The sequence below is a fragment of the Cricetulus griseus genome (genome assembly GCF_003668045.3).
Source record: "Cricetulus griseus strain 17A/GY chromosome 1 unlocalized genomic scaffold, alternate assembly CriGri-PICRH-1.0 chr1_0, whole genome shotgun sequence".
NCBI lineage: Eukaryota > Metazoa > Chordata > Mammalia > Rodentia > Cricetidae > Cricetulus > Cricetulus griseus.
The window spans coordinates 39253578-39272493 of record NW_023276806.1 but is presented as its reverse complement, the minus strand read 5'-3'; the positions used below and the strand labels follow the sequence as shown (position 1 = coordinate 39272493).

The 18916-nt window shown below is 36.9% G+C and overlaps 1 protein-coding gene and 1 long non-coding RNA gene across 4 annotated transcripts in view; one reads left to right on the top strand and one right to left on the bottom strand.

Annotated features, from left to right (window-relative positions):
* Window positions 1-18916, top strand: part of Dpyd (dihydropyrimidine dehydrogenase) — an 830055-nt gene that overhangs the window by 508262 nt on the left and 302877 nt on the right. The window lies entirely within an intron of this gene.
* LOC103159208 lies at window positions 9749-18109 on the bottom strand. 3 transcript variants are annotated; one of them, XR_004771802.1, is made up of 4 exons: window positions 17892-18108; window positions 12776-12834; window positions 11619-12059; window positions 9749-10643 (listed from the first exon to the last, which is right to left on the bottom strand). It is a non-coding gene; the product is annotated as an uncharacterized LOC103159208 (long non-coding RNA). The 3 variants fall into 3 exon arrangements; XR_003481214.2 differs by adding an exon at window positions 13719-13861 and having other exon boundaries at window positions 10607-12059; window positions 17892-18109; XR_003481215.2 differs by having other exon boundaries at window positions 10607-12059.

Genomic DNA, 18916 nt, shown 5'->3' with positions numbered 1-18916 from the left:
GTAATCAGCCAGAGGGAAGAGAAGACTCAAGGACCTAGATAATTCACAAACTGGAAAATGAGCTCTTAACTAATCAAGATCGGGTTGTAAATAGGATAGAGAGAATTTATCCCTGGTATTGGCCTGGATAGCATTTGTACCCAATCCAAGAAAGTATTTGCAAATTTCACAGTTGGCTATTTTTTGCCCCTTTGAGATTTTCTTCCTGAACTAATTTTCCATTATGTACATAAGGCAAAGAAATAACTTATCATTAAAGTCATTTTTCAGGTGGATATTTCACTTTGCATGTTGCTAAAATGCCTGGGGCATTAATAAAGAATGAGTTAACTGTATTAATACAGTTTCTTTGGGGAGTTTCTGATCTATATACTGATCACCCAAAAGGAAATTTTCTGTAATATTTTATTCATGTAAAATTTAGGGGAGTAACTAGATTGACTAATTTTTCCATAATAAATAATTTAGCTTTGTGCTGCTTTTGCATGTTAATTTTTTTCATAATGTATCCTTTAAAACACTCAGTCTTAAAATGATCACTGACTGTTTTGTTCCTGGATTTATTTAAATTGTAATTTTAGGTAGGACTCTGGTTGTACAAGGTGTGAGGAGATATCTTAATATAGAAAATAAACACAATTTCAGGCTTCAAAAACAATGCATATAACACTTGTGAGTGAATTACTAAAAGTAATATGAAAATTAACATGAGCAGCAATATAAACCAAGAATTATTAGTTATGCAAACTATCACTATGCTTCAACACTACATGTTATATATGCCCATGCAGCAATTCAGCTCCAAATACCTGTGATTCAGATTTGTTCCCTAGTCTCTTAATTAAAATACTCCATGGTAGGCTTTGACCTTGAAATGCAGCCAAGACTTTTGTACCTACTTAGGAGGTTAAGGAGCAAGTAGAGTTTCCTCTACCACCTTAACAAACAGTATGTGTTAGGTAAATGGAGATAATCAGGTTTTTAAAAACATATCTGAGATGTGAAAATATAAATGAACCTAAATGGACATTAATCTGGGAAGGAGAGCAGAGACAATACTTCTCTATACAGAGGAACAGTACAGAGAGAAGACTGTCACCACATTGATAACTACTGGCATTTTCAAATTGTAAAGCACCTGTTTGAAGTGTTATATATTCTCTATCACCAAGCCAAATTTATGTTCATCAACTCTTTCTTATGGCTCTTTATGAGATGTCCACCAAACAAAGAAGCAGGATTAAGAGAGATCTTTCTAGGGCAAACAGGACATCCTCCAATTAAAATATCCCTGAGAAAAATCCTTCTAGAGCATTCTAGAGGTTACATCTTTTTGAAAGACAGAGGACAAGAAATCAATGCATGAAAATATAATTTCAAAAAGATTTTCTCAAATCTTTTTCTGTGATTGTCATTTTGAACATAGAATAGAATAGAATTCATTTAATGCAATAGAATTCATGCCCTGGGAGGGAGCTAAAAGAAGGCTGTTTGTTCCCAAGACCATATGACTTCCAGAAGAGCAAAAGGAAGTTAACAGCTGCTGTAAGAAAGACATACACTTTCTTCAGGGATGTAGCACATGTAAGTTCTTCATTCTCCTGTAAGTAGCATCTTACCAATGCTCCTGGAGACAACACTAACTAGACTCATTGGTTCATGTTTGGGCATGTGTGTGTGTGTGTGTGTGTGTGTGTGTGTGTGTGTGTGCGCGCACGCACATGCGCACACACACAGACTGACAGATTCACACACCACAAGACACACAGACAGACACACATACATACAGACAGACTGACAGATGCGCCCACACACACACCCACTGAGAGAAGAGAGAGAGAGAGAGAGAGAGAGAGAGAGAGAGAGAGAGAGAGAGAGAGAGAGACTCAAACTTTCTAGTAAGAACTGATTTCAAAGTTCAATTTAAAGAGCAGGTGAAGGCACTTTCTGACAAGCTTCAGGACCTGGGTGACCTGAATTTCCTCTTAGCACTCATGTCATAGGAGGAAAGAACTGACTCCCACAAGACGTCCTCTGATCTCAACATGCCCAAGACATTCCTCCCAACACACACACACACACTTAAAATAATAATAAAAGAAATTGACACCTTTTTCTGGAAAAAGGCGTTAATCACAAAGAGTTGTCTTAATGCGGTCTGAAAGGACAGAAAGAAATGTAAGATGGGAATACATCCAGCAATGGGAAGGAAGTGTACAAGAGCAATAGAGTCTCTTGGAGAGACTCGGAAATAATGGCAATTCTCCCACACCAAGAAGTCACGGCTGCTACAGTTCACAGCAACTCAGATAATCAGAGAATCCATGCATGCCTAACCCATTTCAATTTAATTTCAATGAAAATGAAAGCATAAATTTTTTATCTCTCTTCAGAAATATTTGTATATATAATATCTTAATATAACCTCGAAATAAAATATGAAGACATATATGATGGAAACAGGCTTTATTCCCTGTATAAACTGTTTCTGTTTTCATTTTATTCCATCAGTATGCGATGAATGTATACCAAGTGTAAGGTACCTATTTTACAACAATATTAATTGAGACCTGGTCTCTTGATTTCATCCTTTCTATTGATTAAAAGAGCCGCAATGGAATAATCTTACATTTTTTGTTGTTGTTTTTATTTAACCCAGAATCTGTACCTTATAGAAAAAGTAGCTGGGACCTAGTAGTGGTCAAAACAAATTTCTTTGGAAATGCAATTTTCATACAGGTCCACCTTAAATCGCTAATTTATGTTGTATTTTCCAAGATTGTGGGCAAAAAAAAAAAAAAAAAAACCTAGTTTTTGATTATTATTCCCCTTCCCTTTTATCTTTCCAATGTTCAGGCTCTACTTTTTCCAAATTCTGCAGTGGAGTGAATCACATACAGGCAAATTTACAAATACATAAAGGTACATTGATGCAAAGTAGATGTCTGATAAAAGGAATGGGGTATAGGAAGGTTTATCATTGTTTATCCATGCCTGAGTCACTCTTTTCCTGTAACCACGTTTGTACATGCCTCTCATCTTGATTGGACAGGGTTCTTTCAGTTTTCATAAGACATAAGCTTCATCTTCATCTAAGTTCACCTGTATCAATGTTTGTTCAATTTTATGTTATTGAGAACATTTCTTAAATCTTTCCATTATATACATAGATCTTTCAGATAGAGAAAGGATATGTTGTGGGGTTCTGAAAACTCTAATGATGCCAGGGAAATGAACCTCAGGAGCAAGAAGGAATACTCAGTTCAACACAACTTAACAGGTGCTAGTTCAAACTTCTATAATCTGGAAGCAATAATGCACAGGCCAGTAGGCTATATATAGAGTACATATCACATCTCCCTGAAGGATGGATTCTATTGACTGAAACAAAGCTAAAGATAAAGGTCTAGAGAAAAGGAGTCTGGGATAAACATTCTGGGGGATTTGGGTAAGGTCTGATCTTACAGATAGGAAAGGTCACCAGGTGATTAAAAACATCCACTTCCAGCCTCCGGTGTGGTACTCATTCAGGTATTCATTTCCTCCATTGAGGAGACAACCCTGAGTAATTAGGATTCCTGTTTCCTCCGCTGCTTATCTATGAGCACTTGTGTCCTCTACAATACGTGCCATGATAGGCCTGTTTTTAAACACAGCTCTTTAAATGCTTCTAAGATGTTTATTCTTGTTTAAAACCCATTTCCAGCAGGCTATGTTGAAAATGAAATGTGAGAAACTGATTACAAAGTCCAGTAGTCCTCCGATGATGGCTCACTTAGAATATATGAAAATGCACATGAGAATTCTCCAAGAGTGCCATTGTTTTCTCCCTGTTCTCACAGGGGTACAGTTCCTGTGATAATCTCATTTGTTTTAAGATTTTTGCTACTGGACATACCTGCATCAGCCTCTTAATCTTAGTGGGAAAATCTGTGACAGTAAGAAAAATCACAGTTATCATTGCCAATCATTCTTCATAAACGTTAGTAATTGCTGATTGCTGGATGCCAGAGAATCTTTGAATCTTTAGTTATCAGGTCACACTACTTCCTGTGTTTACTACTGAAATAAATGGAAGGCTGAAGAATCAACTCCAAAAACTGTCTGAGGCACTGTTTAGCTTATTCAATTACTAACTACATGGTGATGTCCCTTTTAATATATATGTTAAATATATATTAATTATATATATAATTAATATTAATATATATTTAATATATAATATATATCTCTTTGGTTATTGATAATCTCCTCTTACTACTGCATCCTTCATGCCAAGAGGACAGTATTAAGTTTTAGATACAAGCCCTTCAGAATTATATGTTGCTAATGCCCATGGGTCAGGGATAGTTAATGATGACTGGAGCTGGGGAGATGGCTTAGAGGATAAGAGCCCTAGATCATCTTCAAGAGCAACTGAGTTTACATCTTGACACTTATGTTGGGTAGATTGCAATCAACTGTAACTCTATGTCCAGGGGATCTGATGGTCTCTTCTGGCCTTGGCTAACACTGACAGGGACACACACATACACATAAATTTAAATAAATAAATAAATAGTTAATTATTAGTAACAGACCACTTAGGTATTGGCTGTTATGATAAGTAATAGACATTCTTTATTGTTAATCGTTAACAAGGCTTTAAGAGTATTATTTAATGACTCTTGTTTAAAGGCATCATTACCCTCACTCTCTGAATAGGAAACAACCCTAAACCTTAAAAGTAAATTTTCCAGGGCAAAAGTCCTGGAAAACTAGAAAATGTCAAACCAGGAATCAAAGTCTGACAATTCAGACTCTCTAGTACACAGTGCAATTAGCTATACTGTCTACCTCTCTGTCTATTGATCCAGAGAAGACATAGCATTTCCCTGATCAGGGCATCATCCTACACCCCTGTTATAATGCACTTCTGTTCATTTAAGCTCTCTCTCTCTCTCTCTCTCTCTCTCTCTCTCTCTCTCTCTCTCTCTCTCTGTGTGTGTGTGTGTGTGTGTGTGTGTGTGTGTGTACCATCTGTGTGGAGGTAGTATACATACCATGATACATGTGGATGGCAGAGGACAGCAGTGTGGAGTTAGTCCTTTCTTTCCATCTTTACATGCTTTCCAGGGATTAAACTAAGATCACCAGATTTGTGTGCTAGATACTTTGTCCTCTGACCTATCTTTCTGGATATGTTTTAATATTTCTAATGCTTTATCTATCTAATAGTCTATTAAAGCAACATCCAAACACCATTTTCTCAGTGTAAATTAATATGGAAGTCTAACCATAACAATATTCACATATTCATATTCTGAGAACAAACTTATCTTATTGCTACACCATCAACAAATGTAAAAATGCCTTTATGAACTTTGAGCAAAATTTGACACATGCCTACTTTAATGATGTTCATTATCAATTTCCAAATCATTACTTTTGTAAGAGGTGCCATTAAGTAATTTTTTAAATCTAAAAATAGATTTCGGGGTTCTTATTTATTTTGTGGTTAGTTCTTTCCTTGTGGGCTGAATGTTTTCATCAGAGGCAGCTATGTGCTCACTTTCGTGAGCTCACACTGAAGCTTTCTTGTGATAGAACTTTTTCCTTCATACCTCTACAGCTTTGGTCTCACTCATGATGTCACTGTTCAGTCTTACTAACAGTCATACTAAATGGTATGCAGTGCCTCATTTAATGCAATCATTCAAGCTAGTATTTACTGGTCATAAAATTGATAAATGTCATCTTTCCATTTGTCCACCAATTATTGTTTAGAATTTGAAGATTTCATCTACATTTTTTTCACAATAGATTTAAGCAACAATAGATTTTGAGGCTGTATTCTGATGTTTACAGAACTGCAGGGCAAAATCATGAATGATGAGAAAAATCAATGGCTAAATTCATAATTTCACCTGTAAAGAATTTGTACAAGGTTATCACTGCCCTAAAGAATATGATTGTTCTTCAGAAAATGGCTTGATTACCTGAAGCATATTATCAAGGTGAGGTCAGTGTTATAATGTGTAATGTGACTTACATGCTGTTGTTATTGTTCATATTGAATAATGGAAGAGAGCATTTTAACTGAATGGTAAGTGCATAGCCAGGTTTTCAGTTCCCCTGAACTACATATGAGAGAAGCCAGTGGGATCACATGCTTAGAAAATACATGAGATCTTTCCAGAGGTGAACACATACTGTCTTCCATTTTGTACTTCATTTTAGTTGGATATAATGAAATAGTTTGATGTGAGCAACATAGAAAATTACTGAGAATTTTTATATTCTGAGGTTCTTTGACTATTGACTGAGTTGGCAAAGGGGGCAGGATTAATATCTATTTCTGGGAAAAATTGAGACAGAGGTACATTTTTAAGGAGAAACTTTTTTTTAACTGCTTGCTTCATTGGGCAAGAAAGCTTTATCTTGTTCTGTGAGGTTAACTATAGGAACCGAGCACTGCTGGGAGCAGGGGAACACAAAGCAGAAAGAGGATGGGGGAAAGCGCTCTGATGGTTTCCTGCCTAGACAGGTCACATCACACTTGGGGCATGAAGACAAGGGTAAGAGTTTTAAATCAGCTGTGAAATTATTTTGGTACCTAGTGTAGAGTGGAGGATTGGGGTTATGTTTTCTTAGTCATTTCCTAGAATAGACAAACAGGAGCTTGTATTATTGCCTGTGTGTGATGAAGGGATGAACTTCTGGCTGCACAAAATGTCAATCATTTGGCCAAGCAAAAATAGGCATACATTTATGTTGGCTCCTGAGATAATGCCCAGGGAAATCATTCAAGAAAGTTACTTTATTCTGAGGCTCAGGACTTCCAATACAAAGATTACCATTTGGATATGTGTATCAAAAATATACCATTAACTTTTCACAATAAATTAAACCTTTGCACAGAAAAGGAAACAACTGGTTAAGTGTGTAGTGGAAAGTACACAGAACAGGAATGTGTGTGTGTGTGTGTGTGTGTGTGTGTGTGTGTGTGTGTGTGTGTGTGAGAGAGAGAGAGAGAGAGAGAGAGAGAGAGAGAGAGAGAGAGAGAATTAGTGTTTAGAACATATGCAGAATTCAAGAAATAAATACAAAAGACCTAGTAACCCAATTAATAAATGAGTTAATGAAATGAAGAGTTGATTGTTAAAAGATGAAATCCAAGTGAGCAATCAACATTGGGGGGAAGAGTTCAACATTCTTAGTCATAGGGCAAATAAAAACTAGAACTGCATTGAGATTTCAACTCCTCTCAGTCAAGATGATGATGATCACAAAGAAAACAAACAGCAGCAAATGCTGGTGAGGATGTGGAGAATAGGGAGTCATTAAATTACATGCTGCTGGTGGGACTGTATATTAGTTCAGTCACTACAGAAATCGTCATGGAGGCTTTGCATAGAACGACCACATGACCCTGCTGCACTACTGGTTATTTACCGGAAGAACTTTAAATCACCATCCCACAAAAATACCTGTTCATGTACATTCATAGTGGCACTGTTGATAACAGGTAATAGGAATCAGTATAGTTGTCTATGAGCAGATGATCTGGTAAAGAAAATGTGGCAGGTATGCACAATAAAGTTTTATTGGGCCTTAAAGAAGAGTATCCATTGCTGGAAAATAAATACTGTTGAAGATTATTGTATTTAGTGAAATAAGCCAGTCTCAAAGTGGTGAATATAGTGTGTTTTCCCTCATTATATTTTTGGATCATAAGGTTTTTTTTCATAAACACTATCTATCTATCTATCTATCTATCTATCTATCTATCTATCATCTATCAATCCATCAGTCATCTATCTAACTATCCAGAATGATACAAAACAGAAGATAGTGGGGGAAAGATTACAGCAGGAGAGAGAAATGACAGAGGATGAGGTGTAAATGTGTTCAAAATACCCGATACACTTAAAGAAGTTGTTTTCATGTAGCTGACACAATGTATAGTGAGTATATATCAAAACACAATTTTCTCAAAGGCTTATCGAAGAATCAGGAGAGGTACCAAGAAAGTGAATTTGTATATGCTGCAGAAGTGATGATGTGTTTCTTCAAATCATAGCCTTAAATTTCTCACACATTGGGAATATTCAGGAATGCTACAAGGAGCACTGTCATAGCATGGTCTTTGTGCCATCCTTCATTGTACTCTCCTCTGCAATATGAATCTCAGAGCATTTCCTGGTAATTTCCTATTTTCTTGAACCACTGCATCTTCCTCTTGCTTTCTGGAAAAATATATATACCCTCTGGCGAATACATTCCTTAGAACTTAGAAGTATGGATACTATTTATACCTCCCTGTCATTCCTGCCATCCCTGTTATCCCATCTAACAGACATGCCACTGTTGATGAGCCAAGAGTTACACCCTCCTTGCTTTCCTCTGCCACCTATAGGTGTTGAGACAACCATTCTATTTCCTGAGCCCTATCATTTGAGACTAGTTTCAAATCCTGCCTAATGTCTTCTTGTATCCTTTTGAATGACTTTTTGTTCTTCTCCGAAGTATTTATGAAAGCTTGGCAAGTTTTTTTTTTTTAATAGAGACTTTTCTTCCTTCCTTCCTTCCTTCCTTCCTTCCTTCCTTCCTTCCTTCCTTCCTTCCTTCTTTCCTTCCTTTCTCTCTCTCCGTGTGTCTCTCTCTCTGTCTCTCTGTCTCTATCTCTATCTCTCTCTTTGTTTCTTTGTTTCTTTGTTTCTTTCTTTCTTTCTTTCTTTCTTTCTTTCTTTCTTTCTTTCTTTTTCTGTCTTATGTATGCAGGGTTCTTGCTGCATGTATGCCTGCACTCCAGAAGAGAGCACCAGAACTCATTATAGATGATTGTAAGCCACCATGTCATTGCTGGAAATTGAACTCAGGATCTCTAGAATATGCCTACCAATATCCCACACCTTCTCTGCCCTAGTGCTTCTTGATTCTCTTGCCCTCCTACTTCTTTTCTGTTCTTCCCAACTCTCAGGCTGATACCGATTAGAGAGCTGCCTTCTGCAGCTTCTAAGTAATAAACTTTAATTTCAGTCCATGCAAAGGAATGAAGATTATAAAAAACAATGATAATAACAAAAACTCTTTGTAAGAGCTTTGTAAACCACCAAGAACTGGCATTTACGATATTTTTAAAGTTGTATTTACTGTTATTTTATTATAATTGCAAATAATTGATTAATTGCAGACAATAAAATGAAGTCAATATGTGTAATGTGTATGCAGTTATGTCAAATAAGACATGAAACTTTCAAAAATGTAAGCAATTAAAAAAATAATGTCAAGAGTCAGATGAGAACATTTTTATGTAACTGTGCAGAAGGAGTTGAATATAACTGGTAACTTAGGTGGAACCCTAGAATGTGAATGAAGGCCATTGTAAAAATGTCTAATATACCTTTTTTTCTAGTGAAGTTTAAGTATAAGAACCCCACTATAGAGAAATCTTTATAACCTCAAGCCTCTGTTTATCAAGTACCAGGTTTGTGTGCTCCTCTGAGTAACAAAAAAGGGCTACTAAAGAGAGGGTGGAGTTCAAAAAGTTTTAGTTATAACATCATAAGTTTCCATTATTAAAAATTATAACTAATATTATACCAATAAATTTTTAGTAAAAATAGTAAAGAAATGACTAATATTCAGTTAAAAGGTATAGTTATAGAGTTATAACTCTGTCACCTATTTTAATAATTGTCATTGTAATTTACCTAACAATATCTTACCAAACTGTTTTCAGAGTGTAAACTATCAGTTTATTAAAGATGTCAGCTTAATTGTATACTCTATAATATTTTTGTAAGGAGAAGACCAGAGAGAGAGATTTTGCATTTGTTTAGAAAAGAATCCAAAATGCAATAGCAAAGTCTACCCATTTCAATGCTAACACTAGAGTCCGGAGAGGAGGAGGGCTCTATCATCCCTATGCTAAACCTTCTGTGTAGAGAGGAGGATAGCTCTTGACCATTGGTCCTTTGAAAGTGACCAGGATCCTGGAAGAATCATTGACCCCCAACTCCACATTAAGTGTTATACAGACTTGTTAGTGGTATACGTATGATAAATATTGAAAACACACATTTTCAATCAGTTTGCATTTTTTTCTTACTAAGATAAATGTTCTGTACTTTAACCTATGAGACTATATGCCATCTTTCAGAAGATCTTATTTCTGTATTTCTCTTTCTTGCCTGAAGAGTAAGGAAGTACTACCATGATCAATAGTGTTCAGACCACATTCTCACTTATCTTTTTACTTTCCTGCATCACTCCCTCAGCAGTATCATGGCCTGGGGTATCAACCACTCTAGGAGAGGTTTTATAATGAAACCATGTAGCACTCTGAAACCAATTACTTTAGAGAACATTCTACAACACAGCCTTTGATCTGAATGATAGTAAGAACTTACCAGATATCATTCAAAAAGTTTTATGAATAGCTCTGAAGATTTTTTAAAAAATTACTTTGGATTTGACTGAAATGGTATCATCATGAGTAGGCAAAAGTAAATGTTATTATTCCATACCTAAGAAATCTGTACATGAAATAATGAACAGATGTAACATAGGACTGGTTTATTAAAGAAGAGCAAATGTGGGAATCAGGAGAAATAGCTGCCTCTCTTGTTGCATGTCTGCTTTTATTGCAGATTCACCACCTATAACACACAGAAAGATAAGTAACAATATCAATCCCTTATTTTAAAATCTGGACTAGGGAAGCTTTGGAGTGTATCCTGTGTGGAGAATAGGAGTAGAAGGGAGAGGATGCCCCAGCTGCAGCCTGAAGTGATAGTGCTGTTACACTGCAGAGATTCTGCAATGTGTCAAGGGGTTGGCGATTCACTTGTCTGAGTGCATGATTTGGTGAGTCAGTTTAGACCAGAGCAAACTGGACCTGTCATTGAAATCACAATGGACAAAAATGGACCTATTCAATCTGACTCTCAATGGCAAAATTCTTCCCAGTTGTAAGTGAGAGACTCTGGACAATGCCTTAACTCATTCAGGTCACCGGGGTACTATGTCAGCTCTGGTGCTCACAATTGCCCATGACCAATTCTGCCCTCCCCACAGCAGGGGCATGCGGTGTCATTTTGTGCTCTCTTCTTTTGGCTAATGTCAGGTCTGAAAGGGAATGAACAAAAGAAGGCGCTGCCTTCCTCCCACCAACTCCTCCTAGCCATAATCACACCCTCCTTTCACTCGACTAGTCTATGAACTTGACAGAAAATGAACTGAGATTGTCTGTGGCTACTCACAGACCAGAATAAAGCCAAGTATTCACAGCTGTTCTATTCTGTCTTCGAGGTGAAGAAAAGGGGCCTACAGGAAGTGAAGGAGAGCTCCAGGTTTACATAGCATTGCTAATAAGACCAAAGCCTTGTTATTTCTCTTACTAGGGTTGTGACTTCTTCCTTGACAGTCTTCCTTCATCCCTTTCTCAGGCATTACCAGGATTCTTTTAAAAATGTTTTTAAGCATGCTTCATTCTCCCCATATCTCTACCTGGATATATCAAACACCTTGTTCTTGAGCTGAGCCATTCTTTACCCAAGAAATTTCAATTCCTATGTCAAGTTCTCGCATTTATGCCATCTAGTGTAGAGAAATTGCCTGCAAGTGAGTTTTACCTCTTTTATTTGTGCACCAGCCTCTGTTCATGCCAAGTACACCTTTAGTGCCTGTAATGTTCCTCTTCTCTACCAGGCTAAGAGCATAAAGCATGCTGGCATAACACCATTGTTGACACTGTTAGTCCAGTCCCTAGCATTTAGTAGGTGAGCAATGAAGGATAACCACCCTGTCTTGTGCTCAGAATTTCTATTACAAATTCACAGTCTGGGGAAATAGGAAAGACTCCAAAGACCCATAGAGAGCAGGAGTAGACTTTCTCAAACTCAGATCTGAATGAGAGTAACGTCTTCTTCAGATTGTTGTGTTCATTGTCTTCATCCATGTCAACCAACCATCTCTAGTCAACCAACAGTGAACGAGTTGTGTACTGTTTGTACAAGTCACTTTTCCCCTTTGACTCAAATCCTCTTGCCTTCGGAAGCCATATTCAGTCATTTCTATAGTCCAATGAAAAGAAAAGAAAGATATTTTAATTGTGGGTGCCTTCTTTCCTTTAGCTGTAAATGTCCTATTCTGTTTGTCCCTATTCAAATATTGATTCTTACCATAATACTGATTAAGAGATATAATAATAGTTATGAAACTGCTAGATTTTCTATTTTTCTTAAAGTTTACTTGTAACATTCTTTAAGGTTATTGGTGATGATGATTCCATGTGTTTCCCCAGAGAAAACAAAGCATAGGAATAAGTAAGACTTTCAGGGTGTTAACTTCAAAGCAACATTTTATTATGAAACTGCTATTGTTGATCTAGAGACATGGTTCAATGGTTAAGAACACTTGCTGTTGCCAGGCGTGGTGGCATACACATTTAATCCCAGTACTCGGGAGGCAGAGGCAAGTGGATCTCTGTGAGTTCAAGGCTAGCCTGGTCTCCAGAGCAAGTGCCAGGATAGGCTCCAAAGCTACACAGAGAAACCCTGTCTCGAAAAATAAAAAGAAAGAAAGAAAAGAAAAGAAAAAAAAGAGCACTTGCTCCTCCTGCATAGGACACAGGTTCAGTTACCAGCACACACATGTGGCTCACAACCATTTATAGCTTCATCTACAAGGCATCTGATACTGTCTTCTGGCTGCTACAGCACCAGGCATATGTGAGGAGTTCATACATACATACATACATAAAGGCAAAATGCTCATACACATAACTTACCAAAAAAAACCTTAAAAATCAGAATTCCTATTGTCCGTCTCTGCTCCTCTTCTAAAGGGCTGAACCAAAATAAGAGTCGCATTATTTATTGTCATACAGATGTTTAAGCAGCTGCAAACTCTTTTCTTCATTCATAAATCTTAAACTAGGTCCCTCTAGAACTAGGCTACAATAGCTTCACTTTTGTCTAGGGAAACCTAGTGGAGTTTCTTGTAAGCTGTCCCTCTCTAATGCTTGGGAATGGGATACTGGCCAGCTTGATATCAGGAATAAGAATTCTGGAGCTGACAAAATCAATGGCTAGTAATTGCTGAAGGTTTGGTTTTACTTTGGCAATTTTTGGTTCATTTGCTTTTTCTGATGATTTGGGTGAGATTTAAAAAGTATTTCCTAAGCCCTTATCATTGTTGCCACATCCATTCATAGCCAAGTACCTGGAAGAAATTAGAGAAATTAGGATGGCTTTATCAAGTACACCTGCAAGCTAGTATAGTTGTCATCAGATGCCCATGAGCCATTAAAAATCAATGTCTTTCCTGGACAGCAAATACAGAGACTTTTAAAAGAAAGAAATGAAAATGAGCAATGTTGTCATGTTGATCACAATATAAAAAGCAGGGGACTGAAGCAAGTAAATAGGTCAAAAAATTCTCGGGTAAGAAATATACAATATGGCATAAAAATTGATAGTACTGGTGGGAATTTACAGAGAATGTAATTGCAGCATCTCAGAGAAAGACTAGGATTCCACAGTGGAAGATCTGGCACAGCTGGAGAACAAAGGAGCCTTTGCAAACAAAGACAGAGTTCAAAATTGAAAGAACAAGTGGCTTGGTACTGATTGACTATAAAATACATATGGAAAGGTGGCAGGCATAATGATTGTGATGCTTGCCCTATACACATGAGCCCAATTATGAAGAGCCATATATCGTTTCCTCACAGTTTCAACTTTAGTCTGGAGACATGAAGATCTGCTGAGGGGTTTCATTCGTGGACAAAGATGTGACTCCACTTGGGTATGGCAAAGACTGTAAGGGCTGGGTGCTGCAGAACTTGGTAGAAGGGATTGCAAGCACAGCATATCTGAAAATTATTGGCAAAGGAATGTATAAGAAAAATTCAATGCAGCAGGGTACAGTGTCAATAGCTTACATATATTCATATACATGTTTGACAGCTACTCTGGAAAATTGCAAAATGTCTTTGACATCTTCCGCTTGTTCTCTTGGTTCAATGCCTTCTCTTGCATGCAGTGTCTATGGCTGATCTAGGGCTTTGTATGGAGCAATATGAAAATGAGAAGAGAGGTGGCTCCCTTCATGCAGAGTGAGATGGCTGTAGATGCACTCCCTTCTGTCTGGTGGCCTCTTTCACCAGCCATCTGATCTTGAAATGACAACAGCTCTTCATTGCTCCTTGTCATTTTACTACACAGTCTACATCTTTGTAAATACTCCTTTCACGAACCCTTACTCTAATAAGTACAAAACTGAGGGTTTTATCTGTTTTCTTCCAGGAATCTGATTCATAAAAGAGAGTTGGAGCAACATGTGTTTGCCGTGGTTGTAGTAGAATTATAAACTAGCATCCCTTCTTACAAAGCACATATGGATGTGATAACATGGAATGTGGAGAAGTCACCAGATCTCAAACCTAGACAGAGAAAGACAGGCAACTATGGAATGTGGAGAGCAGGAGATAGTTTACCCTTGGGTAGTGTATACTGATTGGTTCATCAGTACTAAATGGTCCATCCTTAAATCATTTATACAAGTGATTTTATCTGAACTGAGCAGAGTACATTCATTTATTCAGAAAAAAAATGCACACATATTTAACAACTTACTTTTAATTTTAAAAAGCACTTTAAAATGGGAATGGTGAAAATTTCTTCAAGGATTTTTGTGCCAACCCAAAGTCAGAATCTTAAGTATCTGCCAGTTGTTAGGTTTGCGATGGGACCTAATAATAAAAAAGAATGACTTGAACTGTACTAATGCTGATAGACCAGAGAGGGTGGCGGAGTTGCAATGGGAAGGATCTGCACTTGCCAGAGGTGGAGATTACTCCAGTTGCAAGAGCAGGGTTTATTGTAGAAAGTAATGAAAGTATCAGAGGACAATTCTCAGTCAGTCAAGCAGTGCACTTACCAGGTCCACTCACTAAAGTTAAAATTGGCCTGAAGTAAAAACTTGGGGAAAAGATGAAGAGTTTGGCTTGGAACATATAAGTTTTCTTGCAATCTGTAGGATATCCAAATGACTGTCTAGAAGGCTTTAAAGCAGAGGAGGTCAAATGATGTTATAGCAAAAAGACTTTCTCTTGATTCTCAAATATTCTTGGGTGAGATGAGGAGAGCAGTAATAGCTCAGAATCAATTTCCAGAGCCCTTTTCAAAACCCCTGATCTATCTTCATGTTTTCTGTTGACCATATGTGCTCTTCCTTTTTAAAGTACGTAGGGTGGATGCCATTGCTTCCAGGACTTACCTAAATTCTCTGTCTACTAATACAATGTAATGTGCAACAGGAATCTAAGACTCTAACACATGATTTTTTACAAACCATCAAACTGAATTTATTTCTTGCTTTTTTTGTTGCTTATCTACAGAATAATTATATACTGAGGTTTTCACTATTTTTGTGACATTTATGTTCATTTTGTTTATGGTTATAATTTTGACTTTTCTTGTCATATTTTCTCATGAGAAAATGTGTGATATTTTTAATATAAGAAATCATTCTATAACTATCTGAATTAGATCTAGAGGCATTTTAATGTAAAACAATAAAAATATTAGTTATAGTTTCCAGAAAGCTTCCCAAAGGAAATAATGGTAAGAAAGGCATTATATCTCCTTCATATACCCTTATGGAGTTGTCAATACTTCATTCATTAAAAGCTCAGAGGCATACTTGCAGGTAAATTATGCTGAAGGATTAAAAACATCAAGATAAGACTTATTAAGCTATTTACCAAAAATTCTACATATTTTCTAAATAAAGGCACTAGAGATCAGAAATGTCAAGATACACTGCATAACTTTTCTGTATCAAAATAAGCAATCTTTTTATTAAGGCATCCAGAAAGAGTACATTCATGGATTGAAGGTAGTATGTTTAATATGTCCATATCTATCTAGATTGACAGTGCTCACACACATGAATTTCCCCAGAGAGTCAGTGTTTACTAGTGTCAGTGGATAGCATCATTTACTTCGATGTTCCATTATTAAATTGATAACAAGATAATTCCTCTGCTTCTCAGAGACATGGCAGAGTTTACAATGGTTAACACTCTTATTGCATGGGATTTACTGTTCTAGATCATTTTTAATAAGAAGCATATTTGTGTCTCAATATAAAATGAAGTGAAAACAATGTAGTAAAATAAAATAAAAAGTAAACATACCCGGCAATGGAATCATGAATTATGAGATATTAAAGAGATATCTTGCTTACTATGTGCCACTTGATTGTGTGTGTGTGTGTGTGTGTGTGTGTGTATTCAGTCTTTCAACTGAACATATGACACATATGCTATTTGATGACACTGAAACTTATGTATTTGGTTTATTATTTGAATATAAGAAATAGGTGATAATTTTAGCTGGTAACAGAGACAGGAGAACTAGATCATATTTATAGTACTTTATCCAATAGAGTTTTCTCAAAACATTAGAAATAAAACTACTATATGGCCCTGTTAAACATGCTTAGGGTTATACCTAAAGGATTCTATAACTTACCACAAAGATGAGAACACACCTATATTTACTGTTGTATTGTTCACAATAACAAGGAAATGGTGCGAGCCTAGGTGTACATCAATAGATGAATTGATAATAAAAATGTGGAATAAAAATAGGGCTTTATTCAGCTGTAAAGAAAACTGAAATCAAGAATTTTATAAGTAAATGGATAGAGCTGGGAAGTACTTTATTCAGCCAGGTAACACAGACTTGATAAAAAAAATAATCACATGTTCTCTCTCAAATGCTTATCCTAGACAACAGACAGTGTTTACATGTATGTATATAAGTGGGTTTGTGCTGCAGGTAGAGAAGGACTAAAGCACAAAAATGACATTAAAGGAGAAAGGAGGTTACAGGGTCAGTAGAAAGGTACATGGTGAGATGAGGCTTCTAGAAGATGAAGGGAGAAGTAGGAGAAAAGAGACAGCAAAAATAAATTTTCTAGGAAAATGAGAAACAAAATCTAATACTATGTATACTAAGAAAAGTTGGGATGAGGTGAGATTTACCAGTAGGTAAATCCTTTATTGTAAAAGCCTGGAGATCAAAGTATGTTTTCAGGGACACATGTAACACGTGCATACCTACACACACCCACTCACCAAAAAAACAAACCTTCAAAGTTCTCAAAATTGTTAATAAAAATCAGCTCAGATAAAACAGTAAATGTATGAAAAGGAAAAGACAGGAAGCAAATAGTGAGATAGGGCTAGAGGAACCATTGGAGACAGACAAGCAGATATGAATGATTTGAGAATGAACTCAACATTTCACAAGGACAGTTAGCAGGAAGATCATGCTACAGCCAAGGGGATTGATGCTCACAGGGGTTAGAAAATTGTCCCAGAGAGTACAAAAAATTGTTCATGGCCTATAGCTAATAAATGGGGAAGCCTGTTCTCTTACATACATCACTCTGTCTTCCTCACAGGGCCTCAGGAAATACACTCTGCAGAGGGCTAGCAAACAGAAGAGATGGAGTCAAACTACACTATACTTGGCTTCAGATCTGTCCTTGGTTCCTTTTGAAAATTCAAATTCACTAATTAATACTTGAGCCCATATTATTGGAACTAGACGCTTAGAAAAACTGGTAAAACAAACAAACAAGCAAACACAGGTCTAAAACAAACCTTTCAGACTTGAGATGAAATCTGACCTTAGAGAGGACCTACAGACTTGGAGTTAAGGTTGTCTGAAAAGAAATGGGATATTCCCGTCGTTTTTAATGAGTGAAATCATATCTTCACATTTGTTTGAACTAGGATGTTATTTGCAAATAACTTTATAGGTCAAGAATCCCTAAGGGTCTCCAGACTTTTTTTTTCCACTCATGAAGAATAGTGTGAAACCTCTCACCACAGGCAATGCTGGCTGCTGACAACCGGAGAAGCACACAAGGCAAGTGATGTGTCAGCGACTTCAAAGTCCTCTAGGATCTACATCCCCTGGAAAGCTGATGCTGTTTTCCTTGAAGCTAAGACAGGGCAGCAAATTTTCAAAGTTAAAAATGAAAGCAGTTCACACATTTGCTGTGCAAAGTGATCAGGAAAATCAGACAGTGGAAAATTTTCTGAGTCACTGATTTCTGGAAGGGCCTAACGTCATGTGCTGTCAGTGGGTGTGGTTTCACTCATATGAAAATACAAGTCCCCACACACTGTTGACCAGTTTCAGACGAGCTGAAAGATGAATTCTTATGAGTTTATTCATCTTATATAAACAGAGTGAGAATCTTACTTATAGGTGATATTCTTATAGTTATATGAACTGATTCATACACTAACTAGTATGTGTGGTTGTTTGTGTGGGACTGTGATGTGTGTGTGTGTGTGTGTGTGTGTGTGTGTGTGTGTGTGTGTGTGTGAGAGAGAGAGAGAGAGTGAGAGAGAGAGAGAGAGAAGAGAGAGAGAGAGACAGAGAGAGAGAGAGAGCTACCCCATAGCATTATTGCTCCTATAAGTAAGGCTTTGTTAAATATTAAACTTTTCATTGTTTTGTGTGTTCATATGTGTATGCATGTGTTTATGAAGGTATGTGTGCATATGTGGGGAAGCCAGATGCAGAACTAATGTCAGGTATCTTTCTTAAATGTTCTCCTTATTTTTTGAAGCAAAATCTTTCATTGAACCTGAGACTTACCAACTAGGCTGCAGTGAGTGTTCATTGAGCTCCAGGGATCCTCCTGAATCTACTTTTCCAGTGCTGGGATTATAGGCTAATGCCACCAAGCCCAGTTGGAGCATGGAAGCTGGGTGTTTGAACTCGGGCCACCTTGATTGCATAGAAAGCACTTTAACCAGCTGATCCATGTTCTCAAACCCAATTGCTTTGTTTTCTATGTTGTCTTTGAGTGATCAACTTTATACTTCTTGTAATGTATA